This window comes from Ascaphus truei, unplaced genomic scaffold, assembly GCF_040206685.1.
Source record: "Ascaphus truei isolate aAscTru1 unplaced genomic scaffold, aAscTru1.hap1 HAP1_SCAFFOLD_643, whole genome shotgun sequence".
In the NCBI taxonomy this organism is placed as follows: domain Eukaryota; kingdom Metazoa; phylum Chordata; class Amphibia; order Anura; family Ascaphidae; genus Ascaphus; species Ascaphus truei.
Genome location: NW_027456976.1, coordinates 155,473 through 168,609, shown reverse-complemented (window position 1 = coordinate 168,609; position 13,137 = coordinate 155,473). Strand labels below are relative to the sequence as shown.

The 13,137-nt window shown below is 43.3% G+C and overlaps 2 long non-coding RNA genes across 2 annotated transcripts; both read left to right on the top strand.

The window, feature by feature from the left end:
* The first annotated feature begins 1,180 nt into the window (after positions 1 to 1,180).
* LOC142485848 (uncharacterized) lies at positions 1,181 to 4,888 on the top strand. Its single transcript, XR_012798722.1, has 3 exons — positions 1,181 to 1,282; positions 3,681 to 3,800; positions 4,821 to 4,888. It is a non-coding gene; the product is annotated as an uncharacterized LOC142485848 (long non-coding RNA).
* A 1,052-nt stretch (positions 4,889 to 5,940) lies between these two features.
* LOC142485844 (uncharacterized) lies at positions 5,941 to 12,567 on the top strand. Its single transcript, XR_012798718.1, has 5 exons — positions 5,941 to 6,037; positions 7,266 to 7,376; positions 9,790 to 9,911; positions 10,930 to 11,025; positions 12,470 to 12,567. It is a non-coding gene; the product is annotated as an uncharacterized LOC142485844 (long non-coding RNA).
* Positions 12,568 to 13,137: the final 570 nt, after the last annotated feature.

Here is a 13,137-nt window from a genome sequence, read left to right as displayed (position 1 = left end):
CTGCTAAGCGTATTAACCCATCTAATGTAATCCACATTCCATGTCTCACTTTACTCTTCACTTCTCACGTGCCCTCTGGAATGACTGCTCTCTGACTAACAAGGTCTATTTGTACATGACCTCTTCTGCTCTCATCATCCACCACCTCTCATTCCCCTCACCCCTGTCCTACTCGATACCTCAGCTTAATTGAACTCTCTCCTCTGACATCTACCCTTATCTCTAACCTCTCCTCACTTTCTGCTTAAACTAACTATCTTGTTAACTTTTACAATGCTATCATCTCCTCCTCCCTTCTCCTCCTTCCTCCTCCCTCCTCCATTATATATATACCCCTTCTAGGCTCTGACACACTCATCCCTCTAAGGCCATGATTATCATGGGCACATGCTTGGTCGTACACAGTGCGTGCGAGCGATGCAGAGCCGCCTCGGACCTCAGTGCAGGGATTGCTGCATACCCCCAGCATCTGTCACCCACAAACAATACACACACTAATACTCCCCACAATACACGCTATAATACCTCCTCAATACTAATCTCCCCAATAATATTATAGCTCCAAACACAATATACACAACACCCTTACACAAGATACACAATCTAGTACTCTCCTCTGCACCTCTACACACAATATAATACTCCCACACACACAATATACACACTACCCTCCTACCCCCATAAAATACAACCAATAATACACACACACTTTGTGGATGTTGGGACCAGCTCCCGGCATGCACCAGTGAAAGAGAGAGGCCCGCAGAAGCTCGGAAGAACTCTCTCCATCCGTGCCTTCCTCCGTTTCACATCTTCTCCCTGTCTCTCTCTCTCCCTCCCTTTCCTTGCATCTCCCTGCGTCTTTACGTATACCCAGTCAGTGACGGCTCTGGTCACGTGATGCCTTAATATGGGCTTATCTATATATGTTCATCCACGTCACTAATGTGATGCCCGCACTGTTGCGGAGCTGGTACTTACGACGGGCACTTATTGTTTTATCAGTACTGCGTACCTGACTCTACCGGCCTACTTTCAACACTAGTACAATATGTGCTTCACTACGAGTGAGTGGGGAATATTGGCATCACACAGTCACTGTTGAATATGCCATTCAATCCATTTTGAAAATAGTAATGCAATGTGGTTTTGTTTTGTTTGCTTTTTGCAGTAATGAAGAATGGAAAAGTTATATTAAAATTAAATTGGAGGGGGACTAGATTCAGCATTTCATCATGAACTCTGCACTTGTGAGAATTTAACTTCTTGAATACCCTGACAGGTACACGCAACATTAAGACTATAATCTGCTGTGCAAGCTTTCGTGCTATACCTCCCCCTCAGGTTTTGATTTATACATTTGCTCCCTCAATTCATGTCCTCTAATATTTGAAAGCTCTCTCCTAGCATTTTCTCTTTACCACAGAACGTCATCCCAATGTAACCTCTCTCTTGTTCTTTCTGCTTGCTGTTTCCTCACTCCTCTGTTAAACTTTTCTAATTTCTCTAACTTCCACACTCCTGCTTTTATCCACATGTTCTCCTCTTTCCTTCCCCTACCTTTGCATGTGTCTACACACTGCACCATTTGTACAGACCTCTATTGCAGCTATTTCTGCACTGCTCAATGAAAAGCACTCTTTAATATCCTATTCTCTGTGCCCCCTCTCTCTGCGCCCCCTCTTTTGGCGCCTCCTCTCTCTGCGCCCCCTCTCTCTGCGCCTATCTGTCTCATTCTCTCTACGTCCCTCTCTCTCTACATAGAGCTATCTCTGTCTCTCTCTACACCTATCTCTGTGTCTCCTTCTATGTTTGCTGATGTGTGGGATATCTCTTATAATCTTGAACCTGCTCATATACACATCGGGCCTCCCTGCCTCTGCCTCCCTGCTAAGAGTGTTAACCTATCTAATGTAATCCACATTCCTTTCCTTACTTTTCTCTTCCCTTCCCCTATGCCATCTGGAATGTCCGTTCTCTGACTAACAAGGCTCTAGTTGTACATGACCTCTTCTGCTCTCATCATTCACAATCAGTCATTCCCCTCACCCCATCTTACCTGTCCCACTGATTTGCCTCTGCTTAATTAAACTCTCCTCTGACATCTACTCTAACCTCTCTGCTCTCTCTCTCTTTCCGCTTAAACTAACAATCTTATTAACTCTTACAATGCTATCCTCCTATCTATATGCCCCCTCTAGGCTCTGACACACTTGTCCCTCTAGCCCACACCCTTGGCTAAATTCCCAAACCTGTTCATCACACTTCCACTCGCTGTTCTTAATGCCTATGAAGGAAATCACACAATTGATATTTGATTTTTCTACAGTAAAAATGTCTCCAGTCCTGTATAAAGCTGCTCTCTGGGGCCAAACCACACTACTTTTTTTTCACATTCATCAACACTCAAATTTAATTTACGCTGTCTTTTTTTCCCTGTATTTGACTCCCTCCACTAACCTTCTCCTCACACTTGCCATCCTTCCTTCACTTCTCCTCAAGCATTTGACTACTTCAGAGGCAAGGTGGATGCCACCCACAAGGAGATTCCTTCTGTCCCTTCCCCCTTCTCTCCTTCTACCTAATTCTCCTTCTGCATTTGACTCCTTTTCTTCTCTTACAGAGCTGGAAGCTAATCATCTTCTCTTCTCCCTCTACCACATGCCCTCTAGATCGTATCCCCTCACACCTTACTGCATCTCTTAGTCCCCACTCTCACCCACATCTTCAATTCCTCCCTATTCTCTGGCTCTTTACCCTCTTACTTTAAGCCTGTAGTGGTCACCCTTTTCTCAGAAACAACCTACACCCTATGTGCCTTACTAACTACCGCCCTGTATCCCTCCTGCTGTTTGTCTCCTAATTGCTAGAATGTCAACATTCTTAAATCACATTCCCTCCTGGATCCTTTACAACCTGCCTTTCGTACAGCTCGTTCTACAGACTGTGCTTAAAGCAAATTCCCAAGGTCACTTTTCCCTACTAATCCTACTTGATCTATCTGCTGCGTTTGATGCTCTCAATCACTCTCCTCCTTCATATTCTAAACTCTCTCTTGGTATCCGTAACACAGTTCTATCCTGGTTTTCATCATAACTTTCCTGTCACACATTCTCCATCTCTGTTGCTAACATGTCTTCGTCTTCTATTGATCTGTCTGTGGGTATACATCAGGGCTCTGTTCTGAGATCTCTCTTTCTCTCTACATACTATCATTTGGTGACCTCATCAACTCTTTGTGACAATCCTATAAATAACAAATACAAATATCAGGTCATGGGAATAAGTGATTTGGACATAAAAGTAACATTTCGGAAGTGTGGACAACTAATACATCTTGTAGATTGCCTTTACAGTGTGATGTCATTGATTCAGTAGATTGTGTGCAGACCAGGACTGCAGTACAGTGTCACTCACATGGATGACTTGCGTGGTAGAAGCTCAAGAACAAGGATGTCAAACTCCAGTCCTCGAGGGCAGCAAACAGGCCAGGTTTTCAGGATATCCCTACTGAAAACCTGGCCTGTTTGGGACCCTCGAGGACTGGAGTTTGACATGCATGCTCTAGAAGGAGCACAGCTGTGGGTGGGAGGTGGATTTGCTTTGCATCAAATGGTTTGGAGCAAGGTTTATTGTATGTATTATCATAATAACAATGCAATGCTTAACTTTTATTTCAGGAGGGATGACTGCAGAACAGAAGTGAATATTGAAGCCATGTGTTCCTTTTCTTGCAAAAGAGAAAATTTGAAGGACAGTTGAAGAGAAGGAAAATTACTACACAGAGACAGATAAGCAATGTGTATATTTCTCATTTACCATTTAGTATTTGTCGTTTTATTGACTCCACACAATCCGGCTGCTACGGGTTTCACATTGAATATTTTCATCTCTACTCTACCCCTTCCTGTGATCTGAACCATGCAAGTTTTCGTTGATTCAATACATCATGAGTAGAGGGTGGCTACAGTATGAAGTAAAGACCCAAGGACCACATCTACTACCATTCATAACAAGAACATGTGCAGTAGCGCACAGCTGCAGTTCTATGTGATTGTTATGAAAGGTTGAGGTGGTTCAATTCTATGAATCTGGAGTGGGATGGATCCTGTTTGCATCATATGGTTTCATCTAGGCCAGTAGATTATATAACTCTCAGTACAGGTTACACATGGCATCAGTATTAGTGATTTAAAGAGGAGGAAAGCTTCAATGTGGAGAACAAAGCCAAGTAATGTTGAAGTTACTCCTTTTACCATTTACTTGGTCAGTCTGTACTGTCTACTCTCCACACAGCTGCTAAGGATCTTCCATTTTAAATACTTTCACCTCCTATTCTGCACTGCTTTGCTGCCCATTATTCAGAGATGCGTTCCAGTCATGTTTAGCACTCTGAATCTCTCTGCAGTCATTGGTTCAGCACATCATGGGTAGAGCATGGCTACAGATACAGCAAGCTATTATTATTTTACCGGCTGATCATCCATAATATTGCATTAAAACATAGAATATCACTTAATTTCCAAAAGATTCAGTGATGCTGATAATGCAGAATCTCACAACATTTCCCATCATAATGCCATAATGCACAAGTGGGAGAAATAATCCTTGCTATATCTGTACATTGTGTGACGTATTACCTCAATGACCAATGAGAGCAAGTACATCTTCTGTATAGAGCGGCTGTGTTATGATGCAGTTATTGATCATCATTGACATAATCACAAGAATCTTATGCAAAGGGAAATTGTCCGCAGCGAAGTGAGATTTCAGCCCCCAAACGTCTGTAATATTAATGCAATGTCTTACTTTTGTTGCAGTGAACACTGAAGAGACGGATCTACTACAACACTGTACAGGATGAGCAAACTCTACAAGCAGCAAAATGATCTTGCAGTTGACAGTATGTTGTTCTGGTAATGTGCACAATTATTATTTATGGGCTACACACCACAGTGCTGGACATATTCTGTTAACTTCAACTCTACTCCTAACATGGAGATGTCTTCCTGGTGTTACTGATTCAGTACATCATATGCACAGTGTGGTTATGATATGATGGATTGATTTAATGAACCCACCAACCAATGATGACATCTGCATCATCTTCTGTAAAGTGCAGCTACAGCATGATATTATCAGCATTTGGTGCGGTATAATCAGAGGTATCTATGTGCTTTTGTGCCTGTTTTAAGTCCTCTTATCTCTCTTGGAGAGTGTAGCAAATTGGAGTTGGGGGAATCTCACCTCTGCCATGCATGGTCACAATCTGGGCACAGGACCCAAATAGTGGGCAATGTGGCACTTCTTACAGTAGAGAATAAGTAACTTTATTCTTTACTTGTGTATTAAGGACCTTATTTGCATTAAATTCAGTCCACATGGGACCAAGACTTTCTGGCTTACTGAACAAAGTGGAATTGTTTCGTAGAGGGTGGAGAATTGTATTTTATCTGAAATTACCCCCTCTGCACAAAATACAAACAATTATACCCATACAAGTACCTTGTGGAAGTTGTTGCCCTCTATCTTCCTGTGGTCTCTCCCTGTTTCTCACCGTGCCTCCTCCCATTTCCTTGCACCTCTGCGTCTCCGCATATATCCCTATACTCAGAGCCGGCTCCGGTCAGTGACATGGGATGCCCAAATATGAGCATACCCATATATGGGCATCCATGCCACTGACCGGAGCCCGCTCTGTTGCGGATATGGAGAGAGACTGGGAGATTTACATCCCCTTATAATTCATATGGTGCATAGTACCGGCACGTATTGTTTTACCGGTACTGTGTACCTTCCTACTTTCACACTGGTACAGTATATGCTGCAGTGGGACTGAGAGGGATATATTGGTAACACATAGTCATTGTTGGGGGAATTCAATCCATTTTGAAAATAGTAATGAAATGTTTTTTACTTTTCTTTTTTTTCAGTAATGAAGAATGAAACATTTCTGTTAAAATTGAATTGGAGGTGAACTGGATTCATCATCAACTCTGCACCAGTGTGAATTGATGTTCTTTAATGTTCTGATAAGGTACATGCAACATCTCTTCCTCAACCCCTGCACCACTCTCTGCCTCTTGCCTCTCTCTCTCCACCTCCCTGCTAAGTGTATTAACCCATCTAATGTAATCCACATTCCATGTCTCACTTTACTCTTCACTTCTCACGTGCCCTCTGGAATGACTGCTCTCTGACTAACAAGGTCTATTTGTACATGACCTCTTCTGCTCTCATCCACCACCTCTCATTCCCCTCACCCCTGTCCTACTCGATACCTCAGCTTAATTGAACTCTCTCCTCTGACATCTACCCTTATCTCTAACCTCTCCTCACTTTCTGCTTAAACTAACTATCTTGTTAACTTTTACAATGCTATCATCTCCTCCTCCTCCCTCCTCCTCCTCCCTCCTCCATCATATATATGCCCCTTCTAGGCTCTGACACACTCATCCCTCTAAGGCCATGATTATCATGGGCACATGCTTGGTCATCCACAGTGTGTGCGAGCGATGCAGAGCCGCCTCGGACCTCAGTGCAGGGATTGCTGCATACCCCCAGCATCTGTCACCCACAAACAATACACACACTAATACTCCCCACAATACACACTATAATACCTCCTCAATACTAATCTCCCCAATAATATTATAGCTCCAAACACAATATACACAACACCCTTACACAAGATACACAATCTAGTACTCTCCTCTGCACCTCTACACACAATATAATACTCCCACACACACAATATACACACTACCCTCCTACCCCCATAAAATACAACCAATAATACACACATACTTTGTGGATGTTGGGACCAGCTCCCGGCATGCACCAGTGAAAGAGAGAGGCCCGCAGAAGCTCGGAAGAACTCCCTCCATCCGTGCCTTCCTCCGTTTCACATCTTCTCCCTGTCTCTCTCCCTCCCTTTCCTTGCATCTCCCTGCGTCTTTACGTATACCCAGTCAGTGACGGCTCTGGTCACGTGATGCCTTAATATGGGCTTATCCATATATGTTCATCCACGTCACTAATGTGATGCCCGCACTGTTGCGGAGCTGGTACTTACGACGGGCACTTATTGTTTTATCAGTACTGCGTACCTGACTCTACCGGCCTACTTTCAACACTAGTACAATATGTGCTTCACTACGAGTGAGTGGGGAATATTGGCATCACACAGTCACTGTTGAATATGCCATTCAATCCATTTTGAAAATAGTAATGCAATGTGGTTTTGTTTTGTTTGCTTTTTGCAGTAATGAAGAATGGAAAAGTTATATTAAAATTAAATTGGAGGGGGACTAGATTCAGCATTTCATCATGAACTCTGCACTTGTGAGAATTTAACTTCTTGAATACCCTGACAGGTACACGCAACATTAAGACTATAATCTGCTGTGCAAGCTTTCGTGCTATACCTCCCCCTCAGGTTTTGATTTATACATTTGCTCCCTCAATTCATGTCCTCTAATATTTGAAAGCTCTCTCCTAGCATTTTCTCTTTACCACAGAACGTCATCCCAATGTAACCTCTCTCTTGTTCTTTCTGCTTGCTGTTTCCTCACTCCTCTGTTAAACTTTTCTAATTTCTCTAACTTCCACACTCCTGCTTTTATCCACATGTTCTCCTCTTTCCTTCCCCTACCTTTGCATGTGTCTACACACTGCACCATTTGTACAGACCTCTATTGCAGCTATTTCTGCACTGCTCAATGAAAAGCACTCTTTAATATCCTATTCTCTGTGCCCCCTCTCTCTGCGCCCCCTCTTTTGGCGCCTCCTCTCTCTGCGCCCCCTCTCTCTGCGCCCCCTCTCTCTGCGCCTATCTGTCTCATTCTCTCTACGTCCCTCTCTCTCTACATAGAGCTATCTCTGTCTCTCTCTACACCTATCTCTGTGTCTCCTTCTATGTTTGCTGATGTGTGGGATATCTCTTATAATCTTGAACCTGCTCATATACACATCGGGCCTCCCTGCCTCTGCCTCCCTGCTAAGAGTGTTAACCTATCTAATGTAATCCACATTCCTTTCCTTACTTTTCTCTTCCCTTCTCCTATGCCATCTGGAATGTCCGTTCTCTGACTAACAAGGCTCTAGTTGTACATGACCTCTTCTGCTCTCATCATTCACAATCAGTCATTCCCCTCACCCCATCTTACCTGTCCCACTGATTTGCCTCTGCTTAATTAAACTCTCCTCTGACATCTACTCTAACCTCTCTGCTCTCTCTCTCTTTCCGCTTAAACTAACAATCTTATTAACTCTTACAATGCTATCCTCCTATCTATATGCCCCCTCTAGGCTCTGACACACTTGTCCCTCTAGCCCACACCCTTGGCTAAATTCCCAAACATGTTCATCACACTTCCACTCGCTGTTCTTAATGCCTATGAAGGAAATCACACAATTGATATTTGATTTTTCTACAGTAAAAATGTCTCCAGTCCTGTATAAAGCTGCTCTCTGGGGCCAAACCACACTACTTTTTTTTCACATTCATCAACACTCAAATTTAATTTACGCTGTCTTTTTTTCCCTGTATTTGACTCCCTCCACTAACCTTCTCCTCACACTTGCCATCCTTCCTTCACTTCTCCTCAAGCATTTGACTACTTCAGAGGCAAGGTGGATGCCACCCACAAGGAGATTCCTTCTGTCCCTTCCCCCTTCTCTCCTTCTACCTAATTCTCCTTCTGCATTTGACTCCTTTTCTTCTCTTACAGAGCTGGAAGCTAATCATCTTCTCTTCTCCCTCTACCACATGCCCTCTAGATCGTATCCCCTCACACCTTACTGCATCTCTTAGTCCCCACTCTCACCCACATCTTCAATTCCTCCCTATTCTCTGGCTCTTTACCCTCTTACTTTAAGCCTGTAGTGGTCACCCTTTTCTCAGAAACAACCTACACCCTATGTGCCTTACTAACTACCGCCCTGTATCCCTCCTGCTGTTTGTCTCCTAATTGCTAGAATGTCAACATTCTTAAATCACATTCCCTCCTGGATCCTTTACAACCTGCCTTTCGTACAGCTCGTTCTACAGACTGTGCTTAAAGCAAATTCCCAAGGTCACTTTTCCCTACTAATCCTACTTGATCTATCTGCTGCGTTTGATGCTCTCAATCACTCTCCTCCTTCATATTCTAAACTCTCTCTTGGTATCCGTAACACAGTTCTATCCTGGTTTTCATCATAACTTTCCTGTCACACATTCTCCATCTCTGTTGCTAACATGTCTTCGTCTTCTATTGATCTGTCTGTGGGTATACATCAGGGCTCTGTTCTGAGATCTCTCTTTCTCTCTACATACTATCATTTGGTGACCTCATCAACTCTTTGTGACAATCCTATAAATAACAAATACAAATATCAGGTCATGGGAATAAGTGATTTGGACATAAAAGTAACATTTCGGAAGTGTGGACAACTAATACATCTTGTAGATTGCCTTTACAGTGTGATGTCATTGATTCAGTAGATTGTGTGCAGACCAGGACTGCAGTACAGTGTCACTCACATGGATGACTTGCGTGGTAGAAGCTCAAGAACAAGGATGTCAAACTCCAGTCCTCGAGGGCAGCAAACAGGCCAGGTTTTCAGGATATCCCTACTGAAAACCTGGCCTGTTTGGGACCCTCGAGGACTGGAGTTTGACATGCATGCTCTAGAAGGAGCACCGCTGTGGGTGGGAGGTGGATTTGCTTTGCATCAAATGGTTTGGAGCAAGGTTTATTGTATGTATTATCATAATAACAATGCAATGCTTAACTTTTATTTCAGGAGGGATGACTGCAGAACAGAAGTGAATATTGAAGCCATGTGTTCCTTTTCTTGCAAAAGAGAAAATTTGAAGGACAGTTGAAGAGAAGGAAAATTACTACACCGAGACAGATAAGCAATGTGTATATTTCTCATTTACCATTTAGTATTTGTCGTTTTATTGACTCCACACAATCCGGCTGCTACGGGTTTCACATTGAATATTTTCATCTCTACTCTACCCCTTCCTGTGATCTGAACCATGCAAGTTTTCGTTGATTCAATACATCATGAGTAGAGGGTGGCTACAGTATGAAGTAAAGACCCAAGGACCACATCTACTACCATTCATAACAAGAACATGTGCAGTAGCGCACAGCTGCAGTTCTATGTGATTGTTATGAAAGGTTGAGGTGGTTCAATTCTATGAATCTGGAGTGGGATGGATCCTGTTTGCATCATATGGTTTCATCTAGGCCAGTAGATTATATAACTCTCAGTACAGGTTACACATGGCATCAGTATTAGTGATTTAAAGAGGAGGAAAGCTTCAATGTGGAGAACAAAGCCAAGTAATGTTGAAGTTACTCCTTTTACCATTTACTTGGTCAGTCTGTACTGTCTACTCTCCACACAGCTGCTAAGGATCTTCCATTTTAAATACTTTCACCTCCTATTCTGCACTGCTTTGCTGCCCATTATTCAGAGATGCGTTCCAGTCATGTTTAGCACTCTGAATCTCTCTGCAGTCATTGGTTCAGCACATCATGGGTAGAGCATGGCTACAGATGCAGCAAGCTATTATTATTTTACCGGCTGATCATCCATAATATTGCATTAAAACATAGAATATCACTTAATTTCCAAAAGATTCAGTGATGCTGATAATGCAGAATCTCACAACATTTCCCATCATAATGCCATAATGCACAAGTGGGAGAAATAATCCTTGCTATATCTGTACATTGTGTGACGTATTACCTCCATGACCAATGAGAGCAAGTACATCTTCTGTATAGAGCGGCTGTGTTATGATGCAGTTATTGATCATCATTGACATAATCACAAGAATCTTATGCAAAGGGAAATTGTCCGCAGCGAAGTGAGATTTCAGCCCCCAAACGTCTGTAATATTAATGCAATGTCTTACTTTTGTTGCAGTGAACACTGAAGAGACGGATCTACTACAACACTGTACAGGATGAGCATACGCTACAAGCAGCAAAATGATCTTGCAGTTGACAGTATGTTGTTCTGGTAATGTGCACAATTATTATTTATGGGCTACACACCACAGTGCTGGACATATTCTGTTAACTTCAACTCTACTCCTAACATGGAGATGTCTTCCTGGTGTTACTGATTCAGTACATCATATGCACAGTGTGGTTATGATATGATGGATTGATTTAATGAACCCACCAACCAATGATGACATCTGCATCATCTTCTGTAAAGTGCAGCTACAGCATGATATTATCAGCATTTGGTGCGGTATAATCAGAGGTATCTATGTGCTTTTGTGCCTGTTTTAAGTCCTCCAGCTTAACGCCCCTACACCTCCCACTACACAGGCATACTTACTTATGCATACACTGACATCTGGCATACCTACACACACCCCAGGGCCACTTCCTTCCCCTGATGTCAGGGAGAGGATGGGCATGCAGAGTGCAGTAAGTCTCCACGTTACTCTGGCCAACAGTCTTGGCCTACCTCCAGCATCTGTCACCCACAACATCTGTTCCCTCCTTGTAAAGTGCTGAACTATCTCACCTGGGTCAGTGCTATAGCTGATCACAGTGCCCGATCAGGATGTCACTGTGACAGGCAGCAGTGCAGATTGACCGGTCAATCAATGCAGTGCCGCAACATATGCACTAAATGAGATTTCCGTGCCCCCAGTCAGGTTACTCCCTGGGCAGTGACCCTGCTCACACCCTCCCCTAGTTCCACCTCTGATCACAATTATCTCTCTTGGAGAGTGTAGCAAATTGGAGTTGGGGGAATCTCACCTCTGCCATGCATGGTCACAATCTGGGCACAGGACCCAAATAGTGGGCAATGTGGCACTTCTTACAGTAGAGAATAAGTAACTTTATTCTTTACTTGTGTATTAAGGACCTTATTTGCATTAAATTCAGTCCACATGGGACCAAGACTTTCTGGCTTACTGAACAAAGTGGAATTGTTTCGTAGAGGGTGGAGAATTGTATTTTATCTGAAATTACCCCCTCTGCACAAAATACAAACAATTATACCCATACAAGTACCTTGTGGAAGTTGTTGCCCTCTATCTTCCTGTGGTCTCTCCCTGTTTCTCACCGTGCCTCCTCCCATTTCCTTGCACCTCTGCGTCTCCGCATATATCCCTATACTCAGAGCCGGCTCCGGTCAGTGACATGGGATGCCCAAATATGAGCATACCCATATATGGGCATCCATGCCACTGACCGGAGCCCGCTCTGTTGCGGATATGGAGAGAGACTGGGAGATTTACATCCCCTTATAATTCATATGGTGCATAGTACCGGCACGTATTGTTTTACCGGTACTGTGTACCTTCCTACTTTCACACTGGTACAGTATATGCTGCAGTGGGACTGAGAGGGATATATTGGTAACACATAGTCATTGTTGGGGGAATTCAATCCATTTTGAAAATAGTAATGAAATGTTTTTTACTTTTCTTTTTTTTCAGTAATGAAGAATGAAACATTTCTGTTAAAATTGAATTGGAGGTGAACTGGATTCATCATCAACTCTGCACCAGTGTGAATTGATGTTCTTTAATGTTCTGATAAGGTACATGCAACATCTCTTCCTCAACCCCTGCACCACTCTCTGCCTCTTGCCTCTCTCTCTCCACCTCCCTGCTAAGCGTATTAACCCATCTAATGTAATCCACATTCCATGTCTCACTTTACTCTTCACTTCTCACGTGCCCTCTGGAATGACTGCTCTCTGACTAACAAGGTCTATTTGTACATGACCTCTTCTGCTCTCATCATCCACCACCTCTCATTCCCCTCACCCCTGTCCTACTCGATACCTCAGCTTAATTGAACTCTCTCCTCTGACATCTACCCTTATCTCTAACCTCTCCTCACTTTCTGCTTAAACTAACTATCTTGTTAACTTTTACAATGCTATCATCTCCTCCCTCCTCCTCCCTCCTCCATCATATATATGCCCCTTCTAGGCTCTGACACACTCATCCCTCTAAGGCCATGATTATCATGGGCACATGCTTGGTCGTCCACAGTGTGTGCGAGCGATGCAGAGCCGCCTCGGACCTCAGTGCAGGGATTGCTGCATACCCCCAGCATCTGTCACCCACAAACAATACACACACTAATACTCCCCACA